The following is a 13,210-nucleotide window of genomic DNA, read 5'->3' as shown; positions in this document are numbered from 1 at the left end:
GAAATTCTGGCATTACAGGGTATGGTCACCTCCTGGATGGATAGCTCAGGATCAATAAGATTGGAATTATTAGAGAAGAGCTTAAGGAAAGCCCTTTCCCAATTAGCAATTGCTAAAGGTAATGGCCTAGAGACCAAAGCCCAATTTACCTTATGGGAGGCCTCACTGTTGTCAGTGAGCATTGCACACAGTAGGACCACCATCATAGTAGGCTCAGGGATGGGGTTGCCACCAGGCAAAGAGGCCAATCTGGTGGCTTGTTCAACAAGACCTTTAATATCACCCAGGTTACTTGATGTGAGGTCTATTTGTGTTGAGTCTTTTGCTTGTAAGATTTTCCCTCCAGAGTTAGTTCCTTCAACCTCTTGGTTGGTAGCTCTGCGGGATATTTCTGGCAGGCACCCAGATGGGGTGAGGCTCCTGTTTACATATGCAAACCCTTGACCCTTGGTTATGAGGGGCCCTGGACCATGCCATGCATTTGTGATGGGATCTTTCCATGAGACCATAGGTAGATGGGAGGGCCCCGTGAGGGAGGCCCTATGTTAATGGGCTTCTGTTTCCATAGAAAATTTTGAAATTGAAAGAAAATTTAAAGCAAATAAGGTTTTGTTCAAGGCATCGAGAGAGGGGACTTGGTATCATTTGCACTCTCTGGCTTGGAGCACGATCTGTAAGTCCTTTCTATGATGTCTTCATCCTGCGGGTTGTAGGGGATCCCAGTTAAGTGCTGTATATGCTGATCATCCCCAGCCCACCTGAAATGTTTTGCTAGTAGTACAGACTGTACCTTTGTCAGTTTTAATAGACATGAAAACATCCATAGTTCAGAACATTTTAATAAATGGGAGATGATGGGTTTTTTTGTGGTTTCTCTTGTGGAGATTCTGGCCAGCACACAGCATTGACAGATATCAATGATTACATGAATATAATTTAAATTTCCAAAAGAGGCAAAATGAGTGACATCTCTTTGCCACAAAGCATTCAATTTTAACCCTCAGGGATTCACTTCAGCAGGTTGTAAAAACCAATGGGGAAAAAACGTGCACATTTTGGTAGTCTCTGACTAGCTGTCTGCAAGCCTCCTTAGTCCTGCTTTTATGCAACTGCCATGGCTGAGGCCAGCTGAGAGTCTTGAGCCCCTTGTGTCCCTATATCCTTGGTGGCCAAAAATCCCATCATCCAGTGTGAATTTGTGTAGTGGCACCACTGCTGCTCTATGTTCCTTATTTAGTCTGTCTCAGATCAACTCCTTGGCTAAGGCCACCCAGGTTCCTTCATGAGACACCTTTCCTTCTATCACCTTGTATACTCTGCCAAAAAACTGTGACAAGTCCTCAGTGGATTTTCTGCCTTAAGCCCTGTACGGAAACTGTACCTCCCCAGCTTAAAGCACAGTGTCAAACCTAATTGAAATAATTTGGCCAACTTGTGGCTTGTACCGCAGGGGAACCGTAGATTCCCCCTCCCTGCAAGCATTCAGCTGGGAGGTTAACATTGGCGGTGTGGTTGTGATCCTCCTGCTGTTCACATTCATCATAGAAGAATGCCTTCCACGTCAAAAATGTTGCAGGCTCAAGAGCGGCTCTTGCTCTGGGAAGAGTAGGTATGGAAAGTGCCCATGAAGTAACCATAAACTCTACTATCTTAAAAAATGCAATGCCTTCTATGGTGTTGCTATGATGAGCACACCATTACACAGCAAGTCTCAGGGAAAACGGAAATATTATACCCATTTAAGGGCAATGACCCTTTCCTGCCATTCATATGCAATCAAAATGTCACTGTTTCCTTAAATTTCACCTTTTAGAACCACGAACAGCTCTGTTTCTTTAATTGACCAACATCAGTTGAGTTTAATGTTTGTGTATGGCTGTAGGATAAGGGTCCTCTTTGATTCTGTGAGTATTTTTTAACAGACCCTCCTTACTCCATAGGCTATATCTGACAGTGCTTTTAAAGATGTCTTAATTAGAATGTATCTGGAAATTTCTCTAGGTAGTCTGTTCTGTTCCACTAGTTTATATGTTTACTTTTATGCCAATAGCATAATGTTTTCTCTCTCTGTGTGTGTATACATGTGTCTGTGTGTGAAATGAAGTGTTGATGATGAATCCCAGGGCCTTGTGCATACTAGACAAATTCTCCATCTCCAAGATCCATCCCCAGCCCCTCCACATGTTTCAATGACTATCACATTATCACATATTTTAAAATCAGAATGTGGTTCTATTAGTTTTGCTTTTTTTTATCAAGATTACTTTAGCTATTCAGGGTATTTTATGGTTTCATATGGATTTTATCTTTATTATTTCCTATTGCTGTAAAACTTGTCACTGAGACTGGAACTGGATATTGCTTCTGATGTGTGTATAATTTGATCATGTGAACATTCTAACGTTGATCCTTTGTATCCATAAACATGATGCTTTTCTTCCTCTTACTCATAGTTAATTTAATTTCATTAATCTTTTTTATTATTAGTTGTTCAAAACATTACAAAGCTCTTGACATATCATATTTCATACATTTGATTCAAGCATATTATGAACTCCCATTTTTACCCCGTATACATATTGCAGATTCACATCGGTTCCACATCCACATTTTTACATATTGCCATACTAGTGTCTGCTGTATTCTGCTGCCTTTCCTATCCTCTATTATTCCCCCTCCCCTCCCCTCCCCTCTCTTCCCATCTTCTCTCTCTATCCCATCTACTGTAATTCATTTCTCTCTTGTTTTTCCCCTCCCCCTCCCTTCCTCTTATATGTAATTTTGTATAACAATGAGGGTCTCCTTCCTTTACCATGCAATTTCCCTTGTCTCTCTCTTTCCCTCCCCCTTCTCTATCCTGTTTAATGGTGATCTTCTTCTCATGCTCTTCCTCCCTATTCTGTTCTTATTTGCTCTCCTTATATCAAAGATGACATTTTGCATTAATTCATTTAATAGGGGTTGGCCAGCTTCACTTAGCATAATCCGCTCTAGTGCCATCCATTTCCCTACAAATTCCATGATTTTGTCATTTTTTAGTGCAGAGTAATACTCCATTTTGTATAAATGCCACATTTTTTTATCCATTCATCTATTGAAGGGCATCTGGGTTGGTTCCACAGTCTAGCTATTGTGAATTGTGCTGCTATGAACATCGATGTGGCAGTATCCCTATAGTACGCTCCTTTAAGGTCTTCATGGAATAGTCCGAGAAGGGCAATAGCTGGGTAAAATGGTGGTTCCATTCCGAGCTTTCCCAGGAATCTCCATACTGCTTTCCAAATTGGCTGCACCAATTTGCAGTCCTACCAGCAATGTACAAGAGTACCCTTTTCCCCACATCCTCGCCAGCATTTGTTGTTGTTTGACTTCATAATGGCTGCCAATCTTACTGGAGTGAGATAGTATCTTAGGGTGGTTTTGATTTGCATTTCTCTGACTGCTAGAGATGGTGAGCATTTTTTCATGTACTTGTTGATAGATTGTATGTCCTCCTCTGAGAAGTGTCTGTTCAGGTCCTTGGCCCATTTGTTGATTGGGTTATTTGTTATGTTATTGTCTAATTTTTTGAGTTCTTTGTATACTCTAGATATTAGGGCTCTATCTGAAGTGTGAGGAGTAAAAAATTGTTCCCATGATGAAGGCTCCCTATTTACCTCTCTTATTGTTTCTCTTGCTGAGAAAAAACTTTTTAGTTTAAGTAAGTCCCATTTGTTGATACTTGTTATTAACTCTTGTGCTATGGGTGTCCTATTAAGGAATTTGGAGCCCAACCCCACAATATGTAGATTGGAGCCCACTTTTTCTTCTATCAGATGCAGAGTCTCTGATTTGATATCAAGCTCCTTTATCCATTTTGAGATAACTTTTGTGCATGGTGAGAGAAGGGGATTCAGTTTCATTTTGTTGCATATGGATTTCCAGTTTTCCCAACACCATTTGTTGAAGATGCTATCCTTCCTCCATTGCATGCTTTCAGCCCCTTTATCAAATATAAGATAGTTGTAACTTTGTGGATTAGTCTCTGTGTCCTCTATTCTGTACCATTGGTCCACCCACCTGTTTTGGTACCAGTACCATGCTGTTTTTGTTACTATTGCTCTGTAGTATAGTTTGAAATCTGGTATCACTATGCTGCCTGATTCACACTTCCCTGCTGAGAGTTGATTTTGCTATTCTGGGTCTTTTATTTTTCCATATGAATTTCATGATGCTTTATCTATTTCTACAAGAAATTCCATTGGGATTTTAATTGGCATTGCATTAAACCTATAGAGAAATTTTGGTAATATCGCCATTTTGATAATGTTAGTTCTGCATATCCATGAACACGGTGTATTTTTCCATCTTCTAAGATCTTCTTCAATTTCTCTCTTTAGGTTTCTGTAGTTTTCATTGTATAAATCTTTCACCTCTTTTGTTAGGTCGATTCCCAAGTATTTTATTTTATTTTTTTTTTGACAATATTGTGAATGGGGTGTTTTTCCTCATTTCCGTTTCAGAAGTTTTGTCACTGATATACAGAAATGCCTTTGATTTATGAGTGTTGATTTTATATCCTCCCACTTTGATGAATTCATTTATTAGTTCTAGTAGTTTCTTTGTAGACCCTTTTGGGTCTTCTAGGTATAGAATCATGTCTTCCGCAAATAGTGATACTTTAAGTTCTTCTTTTCCTATTTTTATGTCTTTAATTTCTTTCATCTGTCTAATTGCTCTGGCCAGTGTTTTAAGAACTATATTGAATAGAAGTGGTGATAGAGGGCATCCCTGTCTTATTCCAGATTTTAGAGGGAATGCCTTCAATTTTTCTCCATTCAGAATGATGCTAGCCTGAGGCTTAGCATAGATAGCTTTTACCATGTTGAGGTAAGTTCCTGTTATCCCTAGTTTTTCTAATGTTTTGAACATAAAGGATGCTGTACTTTGTCGAATGCTTTTTCTGCGTCTATCGAGATGATCATATGGTTCTTATTTTTAAGTCTATTGATGTAGTGAATAACATTTATTGATTTCCGTATATTGAACAATACTTGCATCCCAGGGATGAATCCTACTTGATCATGGTGCACAATTTTTTTGATGTGTTTTTTTTTTATCTGATTTGCCAGAATTTATTGAGGATTTTTGCATCTAGGTTCATTTGAGATATTGTTCTGTAGTTTTCTTTCTTTGAAGTGTCTTTGTCTGGTTTCAGAGTCAGGGTGATGTTGGCCTCATAGAATGAATTTGGAAGAGCTCCCTCTTTTTCTATTTCCTGAAATAACTTGAACAGTATTGGTATTAATTCTTCTTTAAAGGTTTTGTAAAACTCTGCTGTGTACCCATCCAGTCCTGGGCTTTTCTTGGTTGGTAGTCTTTTGATTGCTTCTTCTATTTCATCCAATGATATTGGTCTGTTCAAATAATGTGTATCCTCCTGGCTCTGTCTGGGCAAATTATATGACTTAAGAAATTTATCAATGTCTTCACTATCTTCTATTTTATTGGAATGTAGGTCTTCAAAATAATTTCTAATTGTCTTCTGTATTTCTGTAGCATCTGTTGTGATATTGCCTTTTTCATCCCATATGTTAGTAATTTGAGTTCTCTCTCATCTTCTCTTCGTTAGCATGGCTAAGGGTCTGTCAATCTTATTTATTTTTTCCAAGAACCAACTTTTATTTTTGTCAATTTTTTCAATAGTTTCTTTTGTTTCAATTTCCTTGATTTCTGCTCTGATTTTAATTATTTCTTGCCTTCTGCTACATTTGCTGTTGTTTTCCTCTTCCTTTTCTTGGGCTTTGAGATGAAGTGTGAGCTCATTTATTTCTTGTTTTTTTTTTTTTTCTTTTTTTGAGGAATGACCTCCAGGCGATTAATTTACCTTTTAAAACTGCTTTCATTGTGTCCCATAGATTCCAATATGTTGTGTCTGTATTTTCATTTATCTCTAAGAATTTTTTGATTTCCTCCTTAATGTCTTTTGTAACCCATTGATCATTCAGTAACATATTGTTCATTTTCCATGTGATGTAGGATTTTTCCTTCCTTCTTTTATCATTGATTTCAAGTTTCATTCCATTATGATCAGAAAAAATGCATGGTATTATCTCCACCCCTTTATATTTACTGAGGGTTTCCCTATGGCATAATATATGGTCTATTTTTGAGAAGGATCCATGTGCTACTGAGAAAAAAGTATATCCACTTGTTGATGGTTGATATATTCCAAATATGTCAGTTAAGTCTATGTTATTGATTGTGATATTGAGTTCTATAGTTTCTTTATTCAACCTTTGTTTGGAGGATCTGTCCAATTGTGAGAGAGGTGTGTTGAAATCACCCATAATTATTGTGTTGTGGTCTATTTGATTCTTGAACTTGAGGAGAATTTTTTTTATGAACGTCACAGCAACCTTATTTGGTGCATAAATATTGATAATTGTTATGTCTTGTTGGTGAATGGTACCTTTTAACAGTATATAATGTCCTTCCTTATCCCTTTTGATTAACTTAGTCTTGAAGTTGATTTTATTCGATACGAGGATGGCCACACCTGCTTGCTTAAGAGGACTGTGTGCATGATATATTTTTTCCCAACCTTTCACCTTCAGCCTGTGTATGTCTTTTCCAATCAGATGCATCTCCTGGAGGCAGCATATTGTTGGGTTTGTTTTTTTTAATCCATGTTACCAGCCTATGTCGCTTTATTGGAGAGTTTAAGCCATTAACATTTAGAGTTAGTATTGATATATGGTTTGTACTTACAGCCATGTTTGATTATTTATCTTTTTTTTATTTAGTTTGTTTCTCCATGATTAGCTTTACCCCCTCCATCTGTCTTTACTGAGGCACTTCCCACTATTGGTTTTGGTTATTGTTTTTCATTTCTTCCTCCTGTAGTGTTTTGCTGAAGATGCTTTGCAATGCTGGTTTTCTGGCTGCAAATTCTTTTAACTTTTTTTTATAATGAAAGATTTTTATTTCATTGTCATACCTGAAGCTTAATTTTGATGGATTCAAAATTCTTGGTTGGCACCCATTGTCTTTCAATGTTTGAAATACGTTGTTCCAGGATCTTCTCTCTTTCAGCATCTGTGATGAAAAATCCATTGTTAACCTTATTGGTTTACCCGTGAATGTAATCTGCCTCCTTTCTCTTCTAGCTTTTAATATTTTCTCTTTGTTCTGAATATTGGATATCTTCATAACAATGTGTCTTGGTGTTGGTCTACTGTGATTTTGTATGCTCGGTGTCCTGTATGCATCTACAATTTGCACATCCGTTTCCTTTTTTATTTCTGGAAAGTTTTCTATAATTATTTCATTCAGCAGATTGCTCATTCCCTTGGTTTGAACCTCTATACCTTCCTCTATCCTGATGAATCTTAAGTTTGTTTTTTTATGTTATCCCATATCTCTTGGGTGTTTTTCTCGTGGTTTTTTACCAGCCTTTCTGAGTTGGCTAGACTCTTTTCAAGATGATATATTTTGTCTTCATTATCTGACATTCTGGCTTCTACTTGCTCCACTCTGTTAGTGATACCCTCATTTGAGTTTTTAATTTGGTTTATAGTTTCCTAAATTTCTAGAATTATTGTTTGATTTTTTTTATAATTTCTATCTCCTGATAAAGATGCTTATTTGCTTCTTTTATCTGTTTATGATTTCATTTTCAATGTGTTCTTTCATTGTTTGAATTTGCTGTCTCATATCCTCTTTAAGATTCCATTCCATCTGTCTAAGGTATTCCTTGAGTTCTTTATTTGACCATTTTTCTGATGCCTCTAGTTCCTCCTGAATATTTAGGCTGTCCTGCATTGTTTGTACTCCTTTTCTTCCTTGCTTTTTCATGCTGCTCATGTTACTTCTTGTTCTGTTTGACTGCTGAGTTACTGTTTACTCCTATAAATTTATTTGATGCTTGGGAGGAAAGGTATTAGAAGGGAAGGGAAGAAGTCACTAAAGAGAATGAGAGTAAACGGTAGAATTCAAGGAAGGGGGAAAAAGGAAATTGAAAAGAAATGAAAAGACAAAAGAAAAATAGAAAATAAAAAAGTGAAAAAAAATTAAAAAAACAAGCAAAAAAATAAAAATAAAAAATAAAAAAATTAATAAAAAATAAAAAAAATAATAATAAATGAAAATAAAAAACCCAAATTAAAAAATAATAATAATAATAAATGCAGTCTTGGATTTCGATTAACTTCTCATCCAGCAGGTGGTGCTGTACCCACTGGGCCAAGCTTCTCCTATGTATATGCAGGAACCAATCACTGTGCAGCAGCTCCTCCTCCCGGACTGGGCAGTTCTCCAATCCTGAGTGCCTGGTCACTTCCCAACTTTTCCTCCAGCCAGGCCCCGCTCACCGGTGACGCTCACCACAATACTGGCTACGTGCCAATTCTGCTGCTCACAGGAGCCCTATTTTCTTGAACGACTGGGCACACTTTCCCTGCTTGCCCTTCCCTCAGACCCTAAGGTTGTGGATCTTGGGGCTGAGAACCCTCAGCGTATTTTGCTTGCCCTAAGTTATCCACGCCCCCAGTAGCTGGTGCAAGAGACCTCAGTTGTCAGCACTGGTGCGAGCGGTAGCCGGGGGTTCCGCGCCCCGGGTCCCGTGCCACTCCTGATTCCCTAGGTCTGACTATCGCACTCATGGGAGAGCTGGGAAGGGCCCTTGAGGTTTCCCCGCTGTGTGGAGAAGGAAGGCTAGGGGGTTACACACCTGTCACCACCGTTTTCAATGAAGTTATCTCCTCTGCCACATTCTGGTGACGTCAGTTCTCTGCCATGATTGTATCCCATGCAAATGGCAACAGTTCGCGTTCCCTTTGCTGGGTGACAAATTCAACGGGTGGGTCCTGACTGGCTCTCCCAAGCCCCGTCTCAACCCTGTGGCCACTGCCTATGAAGGCTCGGTTTGTATTAACCTCTGCAGGTTCAGAAAGGCTGACCAGTTGTTTCAGCAGGATCCTTTAGTGCTGAGTCACAGTGGTTTGTCTGCGAGACGCAGGCAAATGGGAGCTTGAATTCAGCTGATCCAGGCTCGGTGTGTGTTCTGAGAGGCACAGACTGTTCACCTCAGATTCATGTCAGCTCAGCATTACCTAGTGATCCTGAGCAAACAGCATTTCCATGGTTTAAGACTCCCCATGCCTGCGCAGCTGAAGAGGTCAGAGACTTGATCTCTCCGTGTCCGCTGCCATGTTGGATCCCGGCCTCCCCTGGACAGCAAAGAAGGCTCCGACCCCGCACCCCCTCAGACACTGGAGCTTAATGGGGTCTCCCTGAGTAAAACAACTTTCCAGCACACCGGCAGCTCGACCAGCCCCCGCTGCTTCTGCTCCCAGGAAGATGTCCCAGCTCCCAGACTGCAACCCCAGTGCAAACAAATTTCATTAATCTTTATTGTTTTTCAGTGCACAGGTCTTTCTCTTCCCTGGTCAAGTTTATTTCTCAGTCTTTTTCTATTTATAATCGTATTGTTATGGGGATATTTATCTGAGCCATCTGGATCCCATGGATAAATCCCAGGCCTTCTTGATGAATGATGATGCTTTCAACATGTTTAATCCAATCTGCTCACATTTTTCTCAAGTTTTTTTTTTCTGTCTGTGTTCACCAGAGGGGTTAGGCCTGTGCTTTTCTTGGCTTGCATTTGTGTATAAGTGTGTCAACCTTATAAAATACGTTTGGAGATCCTTCTTCCTCCCTTTTTTGGAGGAGATAAGAGGCTTTGGTGTTAGCTGTTTTAAAACCCTAGTAGCCTTCCACCATGAAGTTCTGGGTCCGTGGACTCTTCTTTTGTGGGAGGGGATATGTGTGCTACTGGTTCTATCTTCTCAACCATTATTGTTCAGTTCAAGTCTGTTATTTTTTCATTCCTCAGTTTTTGGAGATGGTGTGTGTCCAGGGATCTGTCTGTTTCTCTCAGGTTATTGTCAGTGTGAGTGGAGTTGTTCTCAGCCCTCGTCTAGGGTCCTCCCCACTGCCCATGGTTGCAGTTGGAATGCTCCTGCTTTCAGTTCTGATATTCTTAGTCTTCCCTTTCATTCTTTCAGCCATTTTGCATTGAAGATTGTCAATTTTGTTTTCCTTATCAAGGAACAACACCTTGGTTGGGTTGATTTTTACTACTGTTCTGAGGGCTTTTCATTTATTTCTATTCTCATCTTTATTCTTATCCCTTGTTCTGCAGATTTGGGGAATGGCTTGATATTGTTCCTCCCATTCCTTAAAGAATCCAGTTAGGCAGCTTATTTGGAAATGTTTTATTTTCACAACATGAAATATGTTGATCTAGGATTCCTCACAATCCCTGCATGGTGTCCCCCAAGGTCTAGTGTGTGGTCTTCTGATACTTGTTTTTCTCAAGAGCTTTTCTGATTCCATGTTTGAGTTCTTCTTTGCATTATTACTTAAAAGGCATTGTTTAAACTTTCCCATATTTGTTCTTTGCAGTTGTCCTTTATTTTAATTTTATTTTAATTCTACTGTGCTTCTAAAGATACTAGATGTGACCTCAGGGTTCTTTGGATGGAGGAGGCTTGTTTGTTGACCTGGTGCTGTCCTCCTACTCTGAGCACATCACAGTCCTGTATTTTGCTGTTGGTTGGAACTTTTCTGTGACTTAGGTCCTTTTTGTCCCTGTAGTGTTTACATCATGATGTGAAGTACAAATTTTTTTTTTGCTGTTATTAAATTGTTGTTAATTTATCTTGAGTTCTGTCTATATTTTACTCGTTTTGTTTCCGGACATTATGTCAGACATTTGTCACTAGGACACCTTCTTGGTGAGCTGATGCTCTTTCCCAGTATGTGATGGCCTTCTTCTCCTCTGACCATGAGTGACCTAAAGTCCAGGTTCTTTAATCAGGTGCCCATGCTATGCTGGTTTCCTTCTTGCAAGGTGCATCATTTTCCCATCCTGTTATTCTCTCTGTGTGTCCTTACAACTCCAGGGCTTTTGTATTGCACAGAGTTTATATGGGTGTGGTTTTTTTTAGAGGATGTGATTATGAAGACACCCTATGTCACTTGATAGTGGATAGTTATTTATTCACACTTAACAGGTGTTGATAATGACTTAAATCTCCATTTTGCTCATTGGTCTCTTTTCTGTAATTCTTTGGTTTCTTTAATATTCTGTTATGTGTTCTCAGGGTTTTTTTAAGTTCTATACACATATCCTCTTCTTCCTTTAATTCTTCAATTTTTTCTACAGTATTTTTTCAGAATATTTCATATTTAATTCCTCATTTAAATATACTATATTACAAGTGCACAATTTTTGCAATACTAATCTCATGATTAGGAAATTTTCCATGGGTCACCTACCAATTCAATTTGGTGTTTTGACTTCATATACATTGCTCCAGAAAGCCTTCCATTGGAGCTACCTACTACAGTACTTAAAGTCTTGAAAGGCTGAGCCAGCACAGAGTGGGCACTTAGCAGAATCCATAGAAAGAACACTTTTCCTGGGAGAGACTTAATGATTCACACTTTTCAAAACCAATCTTAAAATAACTGAGACAAATCGGTTATAACTCTTTTAAAGCTCAACAAATTACACTGTGGCCCATTGAGAATCTATCACTTACTTTGAAATTTCAGATCCAATATTTTCCACAATGGGTTTATGAGAATTAAAAACATGTTTATTGTGATATATATATATATATATATATATATATATATATATATATATATATATATATATATATATATATCAAAACACCAAATATATAAAATAAACATTGTAACTCTTTCTTCAGTGTACAGTCATGGATTGTCTGTTCACATGATTGTATAACTGTCCCCTCAATGAGTTCTCTGCATTTTTCTTCTTATGGAAAAGAGATTAAAAATTCTCCACTGTTCACTTTGGGTCCCTGGAATTCCATTCTATTTTTCTGTCCCTATCAATTTGGATACTCCAACTTCCACCTCCTTTAAGTAAATCTATATAATATTTGTTCTTTTCCAACTCACTTGCTTCAATGAGTAACTTGAAGCCTCAGCTATGTTGTAGTGTGCCCAAATCTTCTTATGTTTTCTTAGTTCCTAATATTTCAGTGTCTGCAGAAGCTATGTATTATTTGTATATTCTTAAGGTTGTACGTAATGAGTTGTTTCTACCTTTGAGTATTTAAAAAATGGATTTATGAGCAATTTTATAGAAATAATGTTTTGAATCCCTGCACAGAGTGTGTGTGTGTGTGTGTGTGTGTGTGTGTGTGTTGGATCAGGGGATATTTTATGGTAGTAAAAGTTTACATTATCTATTTTGGAAAAAATACAGATAATTGATACAATGAAATTATTAAAAAGCCTTGGAAATATTGTATCTAATAAATAGTATGAAATATACAAGACCTGACAAATGACATTCACTTCACAGGGTCCCTTGTGGACACCATGTGAAAAATGAATCCCTGGTAATATCTCAGAGAGGCATGTGGTTTAATTTTCTTTTACATATTTGCCATCTGCATGTTTCCAAATAAATCATTTTGAGAGACAAAGGAGGAATTTGTATTGCATTTAAAACAAAGAACATACACCCTCCACCATGATGAATTATTTGAAAGCCAGCACATTTTTTTCATCTTAACACAATTTATCCATCACCAGCTATTGAAATATGTAGTGTCTTACCCCACATATATCTCAAAATACTAATAATGCGTTTTTCAGTAGCAATGAACACCAAAGGGCTGAATGAAGCATAGCTATGGGCCACGAGGATCTGGATATAGGAAAATATTGGATCATCATTCACTGTGAGTCCTGCATAGGAGATAATGCTGTCCAAGATGGACATGACCACAAAGCAACTCAAGAGCAGCAGGATTGTCCACATAGCCCTCAGTTCTGGGGATGATACTGGGAACAGGCTGGTGCTATGAAGATTATGGGACTGCCTCTTATGCCTGCACAAGAGAGCCACCATATATCCTTTTGCAATAGCCATGATTCCTATAAGGGAGCCCTCCCTGAAGGTCAGCAGGGTGGCAAAGGTGTGTTGGAGGAGGAAAGTCATGGGCCAAACAGAGCAGGGTTCTGTGATGTACATAAAGTTGTCCAAGGTCCAATTGGGGGTAGCATTAATGGAGATGAATTGGTGGCTACTGGAGGATGAGTAGATGACCCACAGGAATAGAAGAAAATACAGGTTGTGTCATGTGGATTTATGTTTGAACTTTGCCAATCATGAGCTCCT

This window comes from Marmota monax, unplaced genomic scaffold (genome assembly GCF_021218885.2).
Source record: "Marmota monax isolate L192 unplaced genomic scaffold, Marmota_monax_Labrador192_F-V1.1 WCK01_AAM20220418_F8-fsc01048, whole genome shotgun sequence".
Taxonomy (NCBI): domain Eukaryota; kingdom Metazoa; phylum Chordata; class Mammalia; order Rodentia; family Sciuridae; genus Marmota; species Marmota monax.
The sequence above is the reverse complement of the archived record's forward strand: the minus strand, read 5'-3'. Positions refer to the sequence as shown.